Here is an 18,066-nt window from a genome sequence, read left to right as displayed (position 1 = left end):
TAGTCATGCATATAAGGATTCCCTTCACAATGGACTCTCTCCCCCCCCCCCCCCCCCCTTTGCAAGTGAAACATCGACAACAGAAATGCCTCTCCATAACTCCTCTAACTCCTCGATGAGGGGCTCGAGGTAGACATCAATATTTGACACTTTGTACTTTCTCGGCACAAGCAAGGAAAGAATTATATTTCCCTTCTTGGTTGTCTCTCATGAGGGGTTTCATGGTTGATGAAGCCAGTGAAAATTGGAATGCACTACATACTAGGTACTTTGGTGGGTCAGAGAATCAAGTGCCTAAAAAAGAAAGGTCGTGTGATTTTCATTGGGAGCAGAGCATGCATTAGGAATTTTTTGGGGTCTTCTTGGGCCCTTTAATACTCCCCAAGCCTAATGACAGTGTTTAAGTAGTGGAGCAATAGGAGGACTCCATGTGGATGTTGTGTTTGTCAGCCCCTAGTTTCTAGGGTCAAACTTGGAGTGTAGGCTTTTCTTTTTTGTAAATGGACATGAGAATTGCAAAATCTTGATAAAAAAATTGGGCCTATTTTTATTCTAAATACTATAAGCTAGAGTAAATGGGCCACCCTCAAAAAGTGGGCTAGCCACAGAAACCCCCCTCATCATTAATTTCACATTCAAGTCTACATTTTCCTCCCTCCACTCACTCCTTCTCTCTCTACATACCAAATCTGACCCCTCCTCTCTCTAGAACCAAAAATGTTGGTTTTCACTCTCTCTCCTATTGAAAGAGTACATTTTTTTCCTCCTCTCTCTCCAATCTACCTTCCCCTTCTCGATCTCTAGATCCTAGTTGTGAGTTTTGGCTCCTTTTTGTCTATGGAGAGCTTATAATACAATTTATTATCCCCTTCTTGAAGGTCTCCCTCTCATTCTTGCACCCATTCTCCACTCTCATCTTGGGGGTGCACATACATCTTGTATAGTTTTGTAGCTTCAGCTACCCAAGCTTACGATTTAGGGACCTTCATTTGCAAAGATTTAGGGTTATATAGCTTCAGCTTAAAAGGGCGCTTTAGGCTTTAGGAACCTTCAACTTGTAAAGATTTAGGGGTAAGGGAGATTTACCTTGCACAATGTGAGAAGCTTGGATAGCATGAATCGTAGACCTCATTCAAGGGTACAATCATTCTGCTGCAGCAACAAGCAAGAGGACAATGGCCATTGGGTAACCACAACCTGTGATAGGCATCTGGGTGACAATGTGACCAAGCACTCCGACTAAAGTCTCATCATTGGAAGGGTTGTATATTGAAGATGAAGAAGACGACCGATGGAAGCAAGCAAGGGAAAGCAAGTGAAGATACAACACGTCTACAAAGCTTCTCAACTTCAAATCAAGATGTTGATCGCAAGCACTATCTTGCTAATTGTCAGTACTTTTAACGTTGTTTGTAGCAACATTATGCTTTCTCATGAAGTCTCTTATGAGGAAGCTCTGTGGGCATGGTGTTTGGCTTGTGCAGATATTTTTCCATCAACGTTTATAGAATGGGAGCCTCTAGAGGCACTTTCCAAAACTTTTCTGGATCACTACTTTGATTTTGGCTCATTGTTGCTATATTCTAGATGCACTACGTTGGAGCTTGCAGAACGTTCCATATTCTGCTTTGATGCAGAGTATGTAGTCCCAACAATAAGGAACGGCTACGGGATCTTGGAAACACTTAGTCCACCAACTCTAATGGACAATGATTGGCCAACTCTAGACAATACTCTAACCAGGTAGTGGATTGAAAATGAAATCTTTTGAAGTGCACGTACGAGTCGCAATCACTTCACCATTCATTAAAAGAGAGAGAAAAATTTAACATCATCGTTGTTTCAACAGAGAGAGAGAAAGACAAGACGAGCACAATATATTGTGTGAATTATCATGCAATTTGAATATTGAAAGTATTCTTTTACAACAAGCTTAAGAATACTTATCTTTTGTCTTCAAAAACTTTATGTTGAGGCACCTTTGCAGGCTCCAAGCCTTACACCCTATAGGGTAGCGCGGTGATTTGGCTTTCACCCTATAGGGGAACGTAGTTTGTTCTTGATTAATAGCACCAAATACTCATTCTCTCTCACAAAATTATGTCTTCTCTCTCTCTCTCTCTCTCTCTCTCTCTCTCTCTCTCTCTCTCTCTCTCTCTGTCAAATGTTCTATCACAAGACCTCTCTCTCTATTCCCTTACTCGTGCACATGAACCTTCCATCCTTCTATCTCTTCTTAGAATAGGACTCTTCATTTCTCTCTCTCTCTCTCTCTCTCTCTCTCTCTCTCTCTCTCTCTCTCTCTCTCTCTCTCTCTCTCTCTCTCTCTCTCTCGTAATATAGAGATAAAATCCATCTCCCTTGTTTTCTAGGGCAAGAGAGGAATACTCTCTCTCCCCTTTTTGATTCCCTTTAGCGAAACAAAGGCGCCCTCACTTCTCTCCCTATTCGACTCACATGTGGAGATATTCTCTATGTCTCTCTCTTTGTTTCTCCTCCCGGCTATGGGATCTTCCCCTTGTGGGTTTTAATAAATCCAACATCTTTTTAAAAAAACATCTCTTTCTCTGGGCCGCTGGCTTCGTGTAGAGGCTTTCCCTCTCTCTCTCTCTCTCTCTCTCTCTCTCTCTCTCTCTCTCTCTCTCTCTCTCTCTCTCTCTCGCTTCAATTAGCCACAAAGAGCTATGCTCTCTTTCTCTCTCTCACTATGCTCATTCACAGTAGGGCCGCTCAATCTTTCTTTCTCTTGCCATATTGGAAGCCCGCCCTCGTCATCTCACCCCATCTCTCTGGCGAAGCCCACTACAAGTTTTGGAACTTTTCACAAGTTGAGAAAAAGGCCCTTTTTTCCACCCATTTTAAAAGTTCATCGAAGATTTTTGGACGACGTACAAAAGTTTCACGATAATAAAAATAAGATTCCCATGAAAAAATGATCTTTTTAATAGCAAATGTTGACTTTTCCACTCAATTTTGGAACGGTCACGGCGCCGTGATTGTTCCAAGAGTGAGAATGTTTTGTTTTCAATAGAAAAACAAATTTTTGTGCATATGAAAAAGTCATTTCCCCACACAGTGGGTGTGAAACTCGATTTTCCCACTCATTTTCATTGGTGTGAAAAGTTTCAAAACTTGTAGTTTCCCTCCCAGCTTGGCAACCCCGCTCAGAGAGTCGTTCTCAACCGGCCTGCACTAGCAGCACACCCTCCTGCAACCATATCCAATCTCCTCCATCTCCATTAGGGACTACCGACAAATGGTGGTTTTCTCCCCTTGCTCTCTTTGTTCTTCTAGTGGTGCTCCCCAATCGACACAATCCCGTCATCTCATCAAAAATAAAATTAAACACCCCCTTTTTTATTTAACTTCTTAAGCTCCCATTCACACTCTCTCAACTCTGGCTTGGCTTGCTCTAGAAGGCTCGGCTCGCTAGACTCCTCATGGGAGCGCACACACACACACACACACACACACACACACACACACACACACACACACACATTCACACTCACACACACAATCACAGAGTACGCACATGCGTAGTATGATAAGTCTCACATGACATGGAATGGCCATAAGTGACTTATAGTGGCAACTATCATCTGAAAATCATGTTTAAAAGGTGACATTAGACCATCCTCTTCATGACATGGAATGGCCATAAGTGACTTATAGTGGCAACTATCATCTAAAAATCATGTTTAAAAGGTGACATTAGACCATCCTCTTCAAAATCTTGTCCCGACGCCATGGTACACCTCTAGGAGTGGGTGGTCAATTTCCATATCTAGTCGAGGACTTTATCGTAGCATCTCCAAACACATTATACCCTGTCAAAACAACTCCTCAAGGCCAATCAAGTGCAAATACCATCATCAAATAGCAGATAAAGTCATAAAAGCATTCATTTTTAGTGCAACATTCTCATGTAAACGTGCTCCCCAAGGTTCAAAATAAACTCCAGCAGCACCACATGAGCTGTATTTTCTACTAGCTAGATTACACAGATCCCACGGGCGTAGAACCATTTGTTCTAATGTACTTGAGGATTCAATGTGCATCACAAGCAATTTGCGTACAAACATGATGTTTTCTTGCCTCCAAAGCCCAACGGGCTGTATGAACCTCCTCATCCTACACATGGCAAAAAATCGAGTCGTTTCGTGGCCCCATGTGTCATGGAGCGACTTTTAGCAGCTTGACGAGGTCAAGCTGCTAAAAGTCATTCCATGACAGACGGTGCCACCAAACGGGTGAATTTTTTTCCATGTGCAGGGTGACGAGGTTCATACGGCTCGCGGGGCTCAAGATGGGCACCTCATGAGTTGTATTTGCTACTTACCAGATAACATGGATCCCGCAAACGTAGAAATAATTTTTTTGAGAACCTTGCGGATTCGGTGTTTATGTGAACCTTGCCAAACTCAAGTGCTCCAGTTAATTATGCACACGGATTGACCATCAACTCGCTTTAGGGAACCGTGTCAAGCTCAAGTATGCTTTACTCTCTCTGCACACGGAATGGTCGTCAAGTCCTTTACTTCAAGTTTTGGTAGCAAAACCATCTCAAAAGATGTGAAGATACTATAACAATTGTCCAAAGATGTCAACTAGGAAGCTAGCCATGTAAGCTTATTGATCATATAACCAAAAACGCTTCTGTCTTAGCATACATCCAAAAAAAAATCTACTACCAAGTAACCTACATGAAAATAAATGATATCCTTAACTCTACAAGTTGCTCTTCAATAGCTCCCAGGATCAAAGGATAATAAGAAATTGCCCCAATAGTGGAGCATCATAATATCCACATAGTATCAATCAACTTCAAGCATTTTTGCTCCAAATATGCTATTCTTGGATCTAGCAAAAAGAACCCACAATATATACCCAAAAATACCCATCCATAGTGAATCTGCTTTTGACGATCTGTCGAATCACATGGTTCAAATACCATTAAGATCACATAGCATTGATGGGCTCCGCAACATACTAGAGATTCTCCTAAAGCATAATGCAGCACCCTCATCTCATAAGATTTTGGTAACTTAAGGTCGTTGCCAGCAAAAATTAAAGAATTATGACTCCCTTTTACTGGTAGCTAGGACATCACTGACATAAGAATTGTTAGGATTTGTAACCAAATCCAGCCACATTTGGCACTTTGTCCAAATAAATGCAAAACCCTGTGCACTTTATGCAGTATCAATGATGATTTAGCATCATCACCCCCTCTAGCTTCATAGCCATTACGAAAAACCTTAGGACTTTCTGGACTTGTATCATCAGAGAGATTTGTACCTGGGTTTTGAGTTTGATAATGGAAAATAGCTTTATCCTGAAGATCTTTATCCATAGCATCCTTGGAAAAATCACCCTTGGAAGTCTCAACATTCTTCAAAGCTATAGGAGTTGGCTCCTCTTGCAGCCCGTATCTGAGCGTAGATGTAAAATCCATGTCAATATCCTGTTCACAATCAGCATGATCTAGGAAATTTTCAATAGCGTCCTCTGTTTCCGCATCTACATCCATGCTACTTAGCAAGCCATTATAACTTTGAAAAGGCTCATCAGGCACCCCCTCTGAAGGGGTACATGCATCACAAAGCTCTCCTATACTGCTATAACCTTATCCTTCAGATTGGGCCAAAAACCCATCAATTATGGAATCTGCTTCTGTGATAATAGAATCGGCAAACATATTTCTAGAAGCAACCATAGGTTCATTAGCATTTTCAGGTACATCCTATGTTAGGTCTGCAACCTCAGCCACATCATCAGCTATAGTGTATATAATGACTTTATTTATGCAGTCATCTGTAGTAAACCTATTTCCCTGCTCAGCTATAGTGCCGATAGATCCTTTAGAAGCCTATAGTGGCTCATCTTCCTGATAGACTTGTTGAGAGCATCCCATGCCAAGGTCAGTAACTTGAAAATTTTTTGTTGAACAGTCTAGCTTTTCACTAGAACCATTATTCAAGGTAACTTCCATGCGAGTAATCTTTGAAAAAAAATCATACATCTGTGTTTCAGCATTGATTTCATATGTACCTTTGCTAGGTTGCTCAAAATATGGTCCTTTGAAGTTGAATCTGCTATTTCCAAAGCTGTATTTGCCTTGGATTTACTTATTTCAGAAATATGGTCCCAAAATTGATCATAATTAAGAAACTGCATATGATCCCCTTCTTCTTTATAGAAAACAATCTGGCTTTGTTCATTAATCTCCTTCATTGCTAACTCGATAATTTTTTAGCTTTCATGAACAAACCCATCTGCAAAATAGTCCCACTATGTGGGCTATGTATCTGCCAATTCTCGGACCTTATCTTTAAACTCAAAGGTTACCACTTCTTCAAAGGTTGAAATCATTCGATCTTCTGGAATTCCTCGGCTCTTCATCTCCGCTTGATAGCATGCAAGGAGCCCATCTGGATCATGTCCTTGAAAAATTCCATACTGTTCATGTACGGCATCAAGTGCCATCTCCACTGCATCATCAAGCTTCTTTTTCATCTTCATAGCTTTTACCTCTTGAAAAAATCTCCAAACTAAGCCCAACATTTTTGAAAGATCTGCTGCTGCTGCTAGATGTTTATCAAATCTACTGAAGTTGTAATCTTCAATAAACTGCTTCAACTGCGCTGGAATTTCCATCTTGTCCTCCCACCCCGGATCGTTTTGCGTCGGGTTCACCAAGAATGTCGGGAATAAGTATTCAAAAGGTGATCCAGGAAGGCACCGGCCGGGTCCCTGGCTGTGAGAGGTGCGGGGAAAATAATTGCAGCAGACACAATTAACGAGAACAAAGCTCCAGACAGACAATTTAGCTTAGCCTAGTAAACAATAGTATCCCTACTTAATCAAATGTTAATGGAAATGTTTATGCTCTTTACAAAGTTTAACATGACTCAGCTCAAGTGCTAATCAAGATGATCAGTAGGAACTGCCTTGGACTGTCTTCTGCCTTCAACTCCAATGGCCTTGGTTGGTCCGATTCGATTTAAGGTTTCTAGATTAATTCCGGATTGAATGGGCTTAGGCAGCTTAGATAGCTTAAGCTTCAGATTAGAAAGCTCATGATAATGATCTCTAATGAGATCCGAGATTAAGCTTATCTAGGTTAAGGTTTTGATGGCTTATGACGACTTGGTTTAGAGATTGGAGCTTTGTCTTAGCTCGTGAGAGATTAGAGATTATGGTTTGGTTATGAGCTTAAGAAAATCCCGGTTATTGATTGCTTAAGCTTGACTAATGAGGGCAAGGTTAGGCTTAGAGAGCTTAGGAATTTGGCTAATGAGTTTGAGAAGCTTTGGCTTGGCTTATTGAGGGCGAGATTAGGCTTCGGCTTATGATTTGAGATTAGGAAAACTTGCTTAGCTTGTAAGAGATTAGAGATTACGCTTGCTCCATGAGATTGAGATGCTTAGCTTCGAGATCTTTGGATTAAGATGGCTTAAGGCCTCTCACCCTCTTGCCTGGAGAGCAAGAGATGAATGATAAGAGAGAGCATTCAATGAAAAGAGGAGAGACTAGCTCTTGAGAGCCTCATCCTTTTGCTTTTATATTAGCCCCTTTTGGTTGCGTGGGGCATGCTTTACTAATTATGGCCAACCCATTAGCGATGTTGCTAATCGATAGCCCCTAGCTGACATGGTGGGACTCATCTCTATGACGTGGCAATGGCGGTTTCTTGACTGCACCAAATACGGTGCTTCTTGGCTCAAATGAAGGCGCCTAGGCCTGCTGAGACGAAATCGTCTCCTCGTCGAGCTCATCCGAGCCCACACTAGCGAGCACAGGCCCTCTTCCCCTTGTGTTGCTTGCTGCCCGTTGTCCTTGACATCACCTACCTCTTTGCTTCACACCACTTAAATTTTATTTACCCATTGGGCGGGTACTTCTTATTGCGGGCGGCCATGCCCCTTTTCTTTTTTCTTCCCTTCACACACAATGTGTGCTTTGCCTTAAAATGGGCAGCCCGATGCTCCTTATATCCGGTGGCCATTATTTCTGCCCTTATAAGAGCACCGCATTTGGCATACATATTTGCCAAGCAATGCTTGCAAGTAGGAGGCATCACATTTGGCATGCATATCGGCCAAGCTTGCTTGCAAGTAGAAGGCATCACATTTGGCATGCGTATCGGCCAAGCTTGCTAAGGTGCTCCATGTTGTAGCCACGACCATCACAAGGGATGACATGCCGACCAAGAAAAGCCGCTCTTAACTTCAATTCCCAACATTTCCGACTAGAAATATCACTTTGTTGCCCGTTCTGGTGCTTTGAATGGCATCATAGCTTTCAAGTTGCAAGTATGTCCGTCAAGGCTAGGCATTGGATATATTATAAAAAATGCTTCTGCATCGGGCCACATTTGGCATACACATCGGGCACTGTTGCATTAAGCCTGATGAATTTGATTGATCAAGGCGACTAGGGTGGTTCGGAACCGTCCCCGGCGATACTTAAACTGGCCATATCTTGCCAACCGAAACCCCGATTGACGAACTGGAAAGATCGACATGCGCCTGGAAGTGATCACTTCAGACCCATGCATTCCTTTCATCTTTGACCTTTTATCAGCAGGTGCTGAATCTGGTACAGATTTGCTACTGACTCAACTTAAAACTATCATAACTTCTTATCTGTAGCTGATGAGTCGTAAAGACAGGCACGTAGAGCCCTTCAAGTACTTCATCTTTGATCAATAAAATCCCAGCTATGACCACTTCAAGCATACGCAGTATGAAATAAATGGCAGGATTAAGATCTCATAGGAGGAAGAGGCAGAAAATAGATCCCGAGCGCATTGTTGGCCAAGAAAACGTTCCGAAGACTTTCAAAGCTGTTAAAAACTTCAATATGGAGAGGAATGTAGACTTCACAAAACCCATTGATATATCTGTTGTTGCAGAGTCTGCCATGAGTTTGGAGGAGCATGATACTGATCCATCTATCGAGATGGAGTCCCCTTCTACTCCAAAATTTACTTTACTGAACTCAATTAAGAGAGATGTTGGTTTTTTAGCACCTACTTTGTAGAGTGCCCAATGTGTTGCAACAATCCCAAAGAAAAAAGAGGCAGTTATTTTTGAAGACCCTACAGTGATTGATGAAAGGCTTTTAGATTTTGCAGTTTCTTCTGGGGCTGGTGATAAGTTTGACTTAGTCTCCTGTATTTTTAATGCTCCATTTAATCTTGATGTGTTTATAGCTGCCCAATGTGTTGCAACAATCCCAAAGAAAAAAGAGGTAGTTATTTATGAAGATCATACAGTGATTGATGAACCTCTTTTAGATTTTGCAGTTTCTTATGGGGCTGGTGATAAGTTTAACTTGGTCTCCTGCGTTTTTAATGCTCCATTAATCTTGATGTGTTTATAGATGAATAGAGTGAACTCTTGAGGCTGGAACGAGAGAAGTTTGAGCTTCACACTCAAGAGGGCAGGGTTAATGTTGGTGAAATGGTGGTAGTCCATTTAAAAGAATTGATCCTAAAAGACAGTCTTACAAGAAGTACAATCAGCTGCCTCTTATATACAGACCCCATTGGTGCAGCTTACATGAACAGGAGTGCAAGATGGTTCAAGAATCCTTTGGATTTCTAATATTTTTAAATGGATTATTTACAAGTCTTTTGAAAGATCCTAAGGAGGTCATGGAGGAACATATTTTACCAGCAGATATATTGAAGTTACGGAGATAGAGGAGTCCATTGATCTTGAAGAATAAGAAAAAGAGGTGGAACGAAGCAATCTTCTCTCAGCAAAAACCTTAGATATCAAGCTACCTCTAGATATGTCAGGTTTCAATGAGCGGCAAGCCACCTTAATGCTACCAGGAGTGCCAGAGTTATAATCTGGAGATAGGTCATACATTTTTCTTCATGATATACAAAGTATTTTTTGTTTTTTGCGGGAGGACTTTGCACTGGCCACTATCTCCAAGCAGCAGGACGAGAGGAATGGATTTGTTTCAAATGACAGTAGTGATGACAAGGCAATGGAGATCTCCAATAACCCACTGGACTGCCTTAAAATCTGCTTTGAAAAGGAAGAAAAGTATAAAGAAGCCACATTTCAAACTATTTGAAATAATCTCAAGCCATCAACTAGTAATCAAGATATGGAGTATTGGTTTAAGCGATCAGCACAGGAGTCAACAGGATTAGTCAACCTATGGAAGAATGAGTTTTTTTTGCAAGATGAGAGTTTCATGGTATAACATCATGTCCCCCCCCCCCCCCTTCCCCCCCATCTCTCTCTCTCTCTCTCTCTCTCTCTCTCTCTCTCTCTCTCTCTCTTCTCTCTCTCTCTCTCTCTCTCTCTCTCTCTCTCTCTCTCACACACACACACACACACACACATACACACACACACACACACACTTCTTTTGTTTACAGTCATGGATTGCTGAAAAGGATGACTTTATTCGTCGTCGAAGAAGAGAGTTCTGTGGCAGGGATTCAACTCTAGGGCAATATCTTCCTAGTCTATGTAAGACATCCATCCTAATCTTCCACAACGGAATGTCACAAGAGGGGAATACTACAACCTATGCTTTCAAGACATTATTTTTCTTCGTAGGTGGTCCAATGCTGCCACAAAATGCAGACAAAGTTATCCTCGTCGACAAGGTTTTTGGGAGGGAATGTTTTGGTTACACGCCAGAATATACTAGGGGCCGTGCAACATATTACTACACATACACAACAATGGCATTATCTTCAGGGAAAGAAAATCCTACTGAACTCTTAGAGTATGGCAAACATTTAATGATCAAATACAAGGGCAAGGTTTCAAATGATATTTGCAAATCATCAAAAGTTTGAAATAGTTGTGGTACATATTGAATTTAATTCTACAGGCATTTGTGGTACATCCGATCATCTAAACTCTAATTATCTTGTTCCACCGATGATTGGCATATTGCATTGTCTCCCTCCACCTCATTTGAATTTTAAGAGCACTTGAGTTATTGAATGCATCCGCTCGCTTTCTTTTCTGAAGTTGCAATTGTTTGATTGCCTATACGGTTGCTGAAGAGGCCAATACTTTCTTTTGTTGCATGCGGTGAATGATTCTGTGATAAAACCACTGAAATAACTCCTTCAGATTGTTTGCCTTATTTCGAGAGTCTCCATGCTGTGTGTGTCTGAAGTAGGCATTTCTAGCCATGTAATGAGACTTCTCCAAGCCCAAGGTGTTCCATATACTTGGATTCCCATACTTTTGGAGGAAGTATGGAAAATGATTAAAAATAATGTGTTTCAAAACAAGAAATTTATTTAAAAATTTAAGCACAAACTTAGTACTAAGACTATCTGAGGTGCTTTGAATTTACCATGTAACGAGTGATTTGCGTGTCAGTCCATGCTGCTTTGAAGGATTTTTCAGTAATTGAAGGTTCTGTTTAAACTTGCTGAGATTATCCTACAACCAATCATCATTCTCACACATTTGAAATAATGTGTCAATGGAACGTCACACATCACCCTTTGCATTGTGAGTTGTTGGCTCTTGGTCTTTCACTTCTAAATGAAGTTTTTTCCAATGCATATACTTAACTTTGCTAATGTAAGTAGAGTGATATACTCTCCTCGCTTTGCTAGCTTCACATCTTTCATACCTTCAGGTTTAGAAAGAAAACGGCATGCCTTGACCCCACCTATGGATGATTTGTAGGGTACATATTTCTCATTGGTTGACCTTTTTTCGTCTCGCTGGATTTTCACATTGCCCCCATGTAGACCAATATCTGACCAAACTAGTTCCAAAGCCTCTAGAGGGACATGTCGTTCAGCTGACTTTTTGATTTTCCAAGCAAACCCAATGTACAGATATACCAACTTCTCTACAATTTGGCAGAGACTATGTATTGTACAAATATGGACATTAGCAAGTGGTATATCCAAAAATGGTCAAAAATTAGAGTCTTGATTGTTACGAGTAGGAGCATTTTTCCACCACTTTGGGTCCATCACCTTCGCAAGCTCCATGCAATACAAGCATGGAGACTTTGCCATGGCACCCATTCCACAATTATACATACATTTTAGTGTTTTGAGGTCACCTGCAAGATGCCATTGAACTTGAAAGTCTCCTCACCCATCTACAGCCAGTACCTCTCCTTGATTCATTTGCCTATCAATGATATCTGGAATAGGGGTTTGATGGGACACCCAAAATAAAATGTCATGGTCTTCTTTCTTTACCTGCAAGATTAATCCTTATGAGATACGAAAAATAAATCTAAAATTTAGGTACAACAGAGGGCTTGCTAGAGATGCAAAATTTAAAGAAATTGGATTACCTGAAATGTACCAAGCCACCATAAGTTTGTTTTTGATTGAACAGTGAAGTATGAAGGGTCATCAATGGGACATTTGGAAATCCCTATTCATTAATGTGATTGTAACTTGCTCTAGCTTCTTCTCTTTAAGAATCTCACACTCATCTAGCTTCCACCTGTCTCTTCGAATGTGATATTGTAGAACTCTACCATTCTAGTTTGCAACAAAGGCAGGTCCATGAAGATATTGTTGTACTCATCATAAGTGACAGTAGTTCCTTGTGAGCTATAGATATCTTGAATATAAAATGGACATCCAATGAAGTCGGTCTATTCATTATTGAACTGGAGTCTTTCCTTTCAAACACTTGCAACTGTTGATAAAAGCTTAGACTTTATTCCCTTCTTCGCAAACATGGAAGAGATAGACTGTTGAGTAGCTGAGTAACCTTTTTTACTAACGCCAAGGGAGTCCAATGTACCCTATATTTACTTGGCAGGCACTGCATTCTTTGAAATGCCAATCTGTCAACGACATCTGTTGCAAAACCTTAATTTTTTTGTCATGCATTATATCCTTTGCAAGACCACAAGTTATCAATGGCTTTAACTGCTTTACGACATTGGTCTTCGGGTCTATTTTTTCTTTATCTGGATAGATAGAATCTCTATAATGAAAGCATGACTAACATAAGAAAAAACTTAGATTACTTTAAATTAAATAAAAACTTTACAATGCTCACCTCAATGCTTGGATTCTTTTCTTCAGGAGCCGCCAGAGCCTACGTTCAACGTTTCAAAATTCCGTAGTTTTTTCTTTCGCACATGAGCGCCTAACATTGTCTCTTTGTTTTTGTAATGTCCGTACCTTTGTTCGCAAGACCTGTGATTCTTGTGTGCGCTGCATTATAGTCTTTTGGTCCTCATAATGCAAGTTAAAAAGTCTCTAAATCTCATCTGCTTAGTGCTTCACCATGTCTTCATAAGTTTCTGATTTACTGTTTAGAGCTATACAGTAGCCAAGCAATCCATTCTCTCCATTACCTGCAAAGGTCAATAAGTTAATGGGATTTGAAAATGCAGGGAAAGCATTGGTCATGGGATTCAATGGATAGAGTGAGTCTTTTGTTCAGATATTTAAGTGTTTTGCTCCCTCTGCTCTGAGTCTCTCTGTCATGATCGATGTCACTTTGATGTTAGTTTTGCCTCGCTTACAACAGTGGCGTATATTGGGGATCCAGGTCAATGTGTAGATGATATAAGGGTCTTTTAAGGAGGACATTTGTGGGGTGGAAGAAGAAGCCATGTATGCAACAGTGCAAGAAAGGGAGGATTTCTTTGAGGTCCACGCACAAACAATGAGAGAGTAAGGAGAGAGCAGGTTTAGAAGGATACATCTTTTTTCCTTTAGTCATACATTCCACGTACAGGAAACTCCCTCCAATTTTAGGACGTTCATCAAATGCAACTGAAAACGATTTATTCTTCAATCATCATGGCCGTTATGACGCTGTGGCAAGAATCTACTTGCAAACGTACTTTTTGAATGGTTATTCCAAGTTTACAATTTCTTTTACCACACCTATTTTCTAGAGAGAGAAAGTCAAAATTCTATTTCTCTTAAAAGGCGCTCCAAATGACCTTTGAAATTTCCTAATGGAGGGAGAGACAGGACACAGAGATTAATGATTCAAGTCCAACGCCTTCAATCTCAACGAGGATGATTGCTATGATGATGATGATGAGTTTGAAGATGATGAAGCCAGTACATCCACAAACGACAGTTAAATTTCTCTCTTTATTTATTTAGGAGCCATAAGTTTAGATTTAGTTCAAGCTACTTGTACAGATCTTTTGGAAGATGATTTATATATATTTTATATTTTTTATTCTATAAATTTATTTATTTTTGTGTCGCCCACTCATCACTCTCTCTCTCTCTCTCTCTCTCTCTCTCTCTCTCTCTCTCTCTCATTTTGCCAAGCATGATAATTTATCATCACAACTGCATTTTGACATTGCCCCTAGTAAGCTCTGCTTAGTTGATCTTCAGACACAAAGTCAACGAATTCAAGAGTCAGCTCCAACTAACCTAGCCCTTGATCAGTTGCCACCATGGCAGCTAGTTCATGATAACAAAGTATGGAAACACAATGGCTACAACAATGGAGGCAGAGAGATCCTTGCAACTACTAACTTGAGAAATGTTGCCTTCCATGCCTCCTCCCATTCACAAGAGAATAAGTAAGGTTCTTGCAAAAGTGAAGGCCATGTGTATATTATTGGAGTGGATTCACATGGAGCTGTGCCTACAAAGATCGCGGCTTGCTCACATGTCATGTCTTCTTTGTTTGCATATAACATACTGTCGCAACATCCTAAAGCAAGTTCATGCTCAAAGAAAACTGGCCTGTAAAAATTGAGGTTGTTCACTACACAATATCTCTCACTCTGGTGGGAATATGTGAAGCCCGAGAAAATAGTGCTCATGCTTCGACAAAAGTTATCTTCCATGTTTGGTTTCTCAACTCTAATGGTGCTTGCTTTCCATGGAGACGCAAGCATAGCTCTGGGATGGAGCATCCTCTTCATAGTTTCACGTTTCTCCACATAGCCATTGTTTCATGTTGTAATATTAATTTTTGTTTATTTTTTTGACATTCTAAATAATGTTTTTTATTTCTTTTCACAAGAAAAAAAGAGAAAAATACCCAAATTTGAATGTTTAAGTGCCAAAGCGAGATTTTTTGTAGTTATATAGACGATAATATCCACAAAAATAATTGAAATGCAAAAAAAAAGGCATCCCACCTCCATCTCTCTTCTTTGGTCAACCCACTGTAAGTTTGGCCACTTACAATTTCCTTAATGAGACAATGATATCATGAAAGCATCCTATAGCTCTATAGCCTCTAGCAGTTTTACCAGTCGTTGTTTCCAAATCTAACAATATTATTAAAAGTTGCTTAAGTTGTCCATGAATGTTGTGACCTATCTCCCTACTTTCTTTGAGAAGGTAGATGACATGCAACGACACTATTGTCAAAAGTTCAAGTGATATAAGGTAGATGACATGCAACGACAACATTGTCAAAAGTCCAAGTGATCTGATCTTCAGATTGATACAACAATCATGGACACACAAAGGCTAAATTCGCATGACAATCAAAGTGGTTACAAGAGCTAGGCCTTAGTAACTAGCACAAGAAGATTTAGAAAAAAATTCATGTAGGAAAAGGGAGCTTTTTACAATGTTTTTCATACAACGCATAACATCATGAGCTTCTGCTCGGGAGGCACCGCATACCTAGCTAGGTACGATTGGGGGCAAGGGACCACTAGCCCTCCCACCGGGCCGGCGGTCCCTTGCCCCCAATCGTACCTAGCTAGGTATGCAATGCCTCCCTCACAAAAGCTCATGATGTTGAGATAAGTCATAATCTAGGAATTATTGTGAGAATTAATTTGTCCAAAAATTCTTGTGTAGATTGGCTTGAGTAACTATCTAGAATATGGGGCTGTATCTTAAGCATCCTAAGCATCATAATTCGATTTTGACCATGCAATTTCTATTTGTTTCTATGTCAACAAGCAACTATTGCATTGCCATGTGAATATCGTGAATATTTTGCAGTATGGCTTGGTGATAGAAAATTACTACGACAACAGAGTTCAGAGTCACAAGAAGATTTAGAAATTTTCTCGTGTAGGAAAATAGTCTCTCAGTATTTTTCATACAATGCATAACATCATGAGCTTCTGCTATAGGGGGGGGGGTTCCCTGCCCCCAATCGTACCTAGCTAGGTATGGGGTGCCTCCCTCACAGAAGCTGATGATGTTGAGGTAAGTCATAATGTGGGAAATATTGTGAGAGTTTGTCCAAAACTTCTTGTGAGTGTCGGTCTACCTTAATTTTGCAATGCTACTTGGATGGTGGTCTATCTTATTCCTTTCTAGATATATTTTGGTCCTATGTGGGATTTGCGGATTAGCCATCGTATAATCTACATCATGTGTTTCATGATTAATGAAGTAGGGGGACCATGGGTTGGCAATGTTATCCATGACCAAACTTGTCATCCAACAAGAGTCCACAAAGTCAAAGAATCTCCCACCGTCTCAACCGACCACAATTTATCCCCTCTCTCTCAAATTATTTCCAAGCCAAATTCTAAACAAACAGTTTACCCTGACTACGAATAATTTAACTCAAAGAGTCTTGCATTATATACAACCAAAAAGCAGCCTTGTCTACAGTTTGCCGATAAAAAAGTAGAGATCATAGGGCTTTCCTCAGCAAAATCAGTGTTCTACCAGTAGAGTACAAAAGAGATACCAAAATTGGAATTTGGGTTCACCTCTCAGCCGACATTGGGCATCGTTCCAAAACCAGAAAAGCAGATCTTCGAAGGAATCGCTGATAGGGTTCATGGCCTTGCGATCTGATGTCAGGTTCATAATTGCGATGTAAGGTTTAGCTTATAGTGGTGCACTTAATGCCAAGTGCTGGAAGAGGCTGGTAATTGGTTAAAATGCACTTCAATACCGAACTTTGATACCAAAATAGCAGAAGTGCACTTCATATCTTTCGCTAGTATAAATGACTCTGCTTTTGATATGCCTTCATGGAGAAGATGGTTGGTTGCTGTGGTGGAGAGGGTCAGGCCCTCCTGGCACTTGTCTGAACTCATCCACCATTGCCTCATTGGCTGTCATGCTCTTGCCCGTATGCGGAAGCCTCTCGTTACGACTTGAGGCAGCTACTATAGGAGAGCTTGATGGAGCATTCATGGCGCTTGGCAGCTCCTTGCCAGTCACAGACATCCACAAGCGTCTTAGCTTCCATTCTGCCTTCAGTACCTGCAGCCAAAGCAATTACATAGCATGATCAAGACAATGTTGTTGAACTATGGCCGACGAGCACGCACAAGGCAGTAGAGTTTTGGATTAGAATATTGCTACTACAGGGCAGTATAAGACTTAGCTACAAATTACTGCATGCATATTCAAAGAAAAGCTGCAAAGATGAGCTTTTCTTAAGCTTACTATTGTAGTTACTGTTTTTATGTGATACTTTGAATGGAATAACATGCAAATATTACCTCGGTAGCAGTAGCACTTGCAAAGAGGCGACTGTTGTCGACGTCCTCTGCAGCTGGGGCTGACGGTTTAGGTGATATCAGGGAATTGGCTGCAGCCGCTACCAGCTCCTCTGCGGTCTCGTCTGATAGTGGGGATGTAGGGACGCTCCGGCAATCTCCTGAGGGTATGCCGAATAGCGCTATAGCTGCAATATACCAAATTACAATGAATATCAAGCTCCCAAGCAATGACCTACTTTTACGCTGCTGCTGCTGCTGCTCGATAATTAGCAAGGCCGCCATTAAATTAACCTGCCGCAGGGGATGATGTGTACTGATGGATGTACTGTGAATGCGAGAGATAAAGAACTTGCAGCTGACTAGCAAGCAGGAGAGATTCTGTGTACGTGCGTGTGTGTGTCAACCTAAGTATAGATGGGAGCGCATCAGCTGTCTCTGCGTCAGTGGGTCTTACAGTTAAAAGGCAGGCGTTTATATAGATACGAGCCACAGAGAGAGAGAGAGAGAGAGAGAGAGAGAGAGAGAGGCGTGGGCCGTGGGGTTAGGTGGTTACGACATGCAGCGATCAGAGTAAAAAACATGAGAGTGAGAGAGAGACTCCCGGCGACGTGAGTATTTGGTGGTATTAAAGACCCCCCTCCCTGCTAGAGAGAGACAAATTGTGGA

The 18,066-nt window shown here is 40.9% G+C and overlaps 1 pseudogene; it reads right to left on the bottom strand.

Moving 5' to 3' along the window:
- Positions 1-17,000: 17,000 nt before the first annotated feature.
- Positions 17,001-17,682, bottom strand: LOC147427939 (uncharacterized; annotated as a pseudogene).
- Between the last annotated feature and the right edge of the window lie 384 nt (positions 17,683-18,066).

This window comes from Adiantum capillus-veneris, chromosome 23, assembly GCF_014529385.1.
Source record: "Adiantum capillus-veneris isolate H3 chromosome 23, ASM1452938v2, whole genome shotgun sequence".
Lineage (NCBI taxonomy): Eukaryota > Viridiplantae > Streptophyta > Polypodiopsida > Polypodiales > Pteridaceae > Adiantum > Adiantum capillus-veneris.
This window is presented reverse-complemented; position numbering and strand designations above follow the sequence as displayed.